General features: G+C 40.3%; 1 long non-coding RNA gene across 1 annotated transcript in view; it reads left to right on the top strand.

Moving 5' to 3' along the window:
* Nucleotides 1-4,088, top strand: part of LOC128247414 (uncharacterized) — a 16,508-nt gene that overhangs the window by 509 nt on the left and 11,911 nt on the right. The window lies entirely within an intron of this gene.

Here is a 4,088-nt window from a genome sequence, read left to right as displayed (position 1 = left end):
ACACACACACACACACACACACACACACACACACACACACACAAATATATATAGGAAGCAAAGGTATGAGAGGTATAGGCACCCAGAAGACGCAGGGTGGCACCTAACGCTATGTAAGTGCCATGGAAAGACCGTAGTTAAACTCTCGGTTCGATAATGATACGAGTGAGGAATCTAATACGGGTCTTGTATGAGCATGTATATGTCAAATAAAATGAGACCACAAAGCCAAGGCTGTGTCGAGTTTTCAGGACAATTATAAAGAGAAGGTTAGTCTTACAGCTGTTTTTGGGATATTAGGGATATCCCTTCGTCAGAGACGATGTGAGATGGTTAAATAGAGGGAAATATTAGTGTTCAATTTGAGGAGTTATTTTGGAAAAGGAAGCAAATAAAGAGTATAGGGAAATAGGAGAATGAATGTAGAAATAAAAATGTATAATGATGTTATAGTTGCAGTTCCATTATCCAAGGAAAGTGGTGTGTAGAAGTGGAATGCTTCTTGTCTGTGGTATGTAAATGCCAATAGGAGTTCCTATTTTGTCATCACAAATAGAAAGTGTGGAGACGTAGATTCTATGTGCTGTTCACTCAAAGGGGTCTTGTGGAATGAATGAAAATTTGAGAATGTAGTGGTAGTATTAAGTGGATAGAGAGGGGAGAAGAGATGTGTATATTAAAATGAAGAGAGAGGTCAAAGGAAAAGGTGAGAAAAGAAGGAAAGAAGGAGGAAGAGAAAATGAAAACAAGAGAAAATGAAAAAATGTAAGGAAGTGAAAACAAAAATGAAAAAAGGAATGTTAGTTGGTGGTCAAGGTATTAATGGGAGAGGAGTAGGGGATGGGTAGGAAGAGATAAGAATGTAAGAATGGCATCTGATGTGGCTTCTTAAACTAGACAATGTTCTGAAAAGATACCCACTTAGATTGCACATCCGATTTGGACCACCAAGAGCTGTCAGCAACTATGAGACAACTTCCCACGACCCTACAACTTTCACTAGCTCTAATTCTGTTCTTTTACAATTCTGTTCTCTTTTTGTTATACAAAAATTAATTTCAACCAACATCTGGTGACCCCACGTAAAAAAAGAATTGCTGTCTTCTAAAGCTACATTATCAACAAATTGTTGACCCCGTGTAAAGAGAATTGCTATCTTCCGATGCTACATGCCGCAGAATTTTGCTGACTTCGAACGAAAGAACTACAGTCTTCATATCAACAGTCGCTAAACCAAAGGAAAAGAATGACAACCTGCATACACCCTCCTTCGACCTGCTACAGAAAGCTCTATATTGCGATGCAATCTACGATGCACTTCACAAAAATGCAACACTGCCGAGCTCAAGAAATACAGCCTTCACATCACGCTTGTAACATCGATGACAAGAATAACAACTTCAAACAACTATCCAACGAAGAACTAACTGGATACCATTATGTAAGCCCACACGCACAACGTTTTCGACAGCCATTGATTTGAGCTTACTTTGCATACACCTATTTTTGCATTTCAACTGCTACTTTTTCGTTTACCAAGACCAGAACACTTTCTAACCAAGTTTGAAAATTTTTGCTTATTTCTTTTTATGTTTTCACATTTCATGCACACGCATTATTCATCTGTTTTTATTATATGATTTCTGCTAAATGTTCTCCTTTTGAATATCTGCAATTTCCTTCATCGCATGCACCTTTCCTCAGCGCCTGGCCTTGCGCACGCATCTGCACACATTCATACACACCCATACACATGTTAACTCTGTCACATTCTCGCTTGTTTTTCATGCTCCCTGCGCTTTCTCGCTTGTTTTTCATGCTCCCTGCGTCCTTGTATACACAACTCATCTCTGTAAGATCCTACGTCGGTCACGCATACATAGAGAAAGTTGTTCGTCCCTTACAACGCGCCAGCATGCCACACTTTTGCTCCTGCACGATCGAGGCATATAGTACCTCATGCACCGGCTGGCATATTCAGCACTGCCTTAATCACTGGCATATTCAATACTATACACTGTATTTGTAATCAATGCACTAGCATTACAACCTCAACCTTGCAAGCCCTTTTGCACACATACACACGCACCTCTATTATGCATCTATTGCCTTGTTTTGTAACACGACTGTGTCAGCTCAATTCTTCTCCCAACTCGATTCACGTCGGATGTTCACATGCTCTGCGCTCATGTTTAGACATAATTTCCCTCTGTTAGACCCCTGTTTGACCACGTAATTAACAGATAAAATTATCTGTCTCACGCATCACTCCAGCATTCTTACACTGTTGTCCTTGCTAATCCCAATCTCAGCAATTACCCACGACAACAGCACCAGACACGTTTCACTTCCGAAAAACATTCAAAGCATTTCACACACTGCAATCCTGCAGGAAGATCTTTCATATTACGGATTGAGAATATACTCACTCGCTCACCTGAGCATATTTTTCAGTGAATTTTGATACGTGCACCTGCATTCATATATACGCCCTCAAGCGCACACACACGCTATCACCAGGAAGCATTGTCCTGACGTATACACCAAAGGTATGTCAGAATCGGCAGGTATTCACACTTTTAAAAACAAGGAATACTGGTGGAACACCCTAGTAAAAAAAATCAATTCGGTGCAAATACAACAGACCTAATATTGCTCTGTGGGACCGGGAACAAAAGTCATGCTCTGTTGTAGAGGTCAGATGCCCAGCAGATGTGAATGTACAATCAAACGTCCAGGACAAAGAGGACATATATGGCGAATTAATGCGAAATTTACAGTTCTTGTATCTTGACAATGAATTCTCATTTGTACCAATCATCATAGGTGCACTAGGTTACGTACCAACAAATTTGCACAAAAACCTAGAAGTACTTGGTTTCACAGAAAAAGAGCAAAAGAAACTGCCGTAGATTCTCCAAATCGGATCTATTAGTGGTACAGAGAAGATTTGTAAGATATTTCAAAAATCCTCCGTGTAAGATTCTTATGTTAATCGATGCTCACACTTATGTGTAAGCATCGACAGTTCAACCAACACACCAAGTCAACCACATATTTACAAATATCGGGAACTCTCTTAATTCAAAAAGTCTTGTTGCTTTGTTACCGACCGACTCGAACTCCCTCAAGAACTTAAATTAAATTCAAAGAGCCAACATATTTACATACATAGAGGTCAGCTTCTCAGCGTATGTGAATGTACAATCAAAAGTCCAGGAAAAAGAGAACATTTATGAAGAATTAATGCGGAACTTGCAGCATTTCTACCTTGACAATAAATTCTCATTTATACCTATTACCATAGGCGCATTAGGTTATGTACCAACAAATTTACCCCAAAAGAAACAAGAAATAACAGGTTTTACGAAGAAAGAGCAAAAGAGACACACAGGAATTCTTTAGGAAATCGAATCTATTAGTGACACAATGAAGATTTGTAAGATATTTCAAAGATTCTCCGAGATTCTTTATTCTTGAGATGAATTGATGCACACACCCGTGTGCATTGACAGCTCAACCAACACACCAACTCAACCGCATATTACAAACACCGGAAACTCTCTTAACTAAAAAATCCTTGTCACCGACAGCGGTTCAGCGATCGGTTTGAACTCTCTTGAGAAGAACTTCAATAAAAATCATCGTACCACACACACACACACACACGCATGCATGCATGCATGCATACATGTGTGTATGTGTACTTGCATGTATATGTATGTATGTATTTATGTATGTATGCATGTATGTATGTGTGGAAGCGCAATGGCCTAGTGGTTAGGGCAGCGGACTCGCGGTCATAGGATCGCGGTTTCGATTCCCAGACCGGGCGTTGTGAGTGTTTATTGAGCGAAAAACACCTAAAGCTCCACGAGGCTCCGACAGGGGATGGTGGCGAACCCTGCTGTACTCTTCCACCACAACTTTCTCTTACTTCCTGTTTCTGTTGTGCCTGTAATTCAAAGAGTCAGCCTTGTCACACTATGTCATGCTGAACTACGTTAAGGGTACACGTGTTAAGGTACTGCGTTAAGGGTACCCGAGAACTACGTTAAGGGTACACGTGTCTGTGGAGTGCTCAGCCA

The sequence above is a fragment of the Octopus bimaculoides genome, chromosome 3, assembly GCF_001194135.2.
Source record: "Octopus bimaculoides isolate UCB-OBI-ISO-001 chromosome 3, ASM119413v2, whole genome shotgun sequence".
In the NCBI taxonomy this organism is placed as follows: domain Eukaryota; kingdom Metazoa; phylum Mollusca; class Cephalopoda; order Octopoda; family Octopodidae; genus Octopus; species Octopus bimaculoides.
Note: the sequence above shows the minus strand (reverse complement) of the source record. Positions and strands in the feature narration are given on the sequence as shown.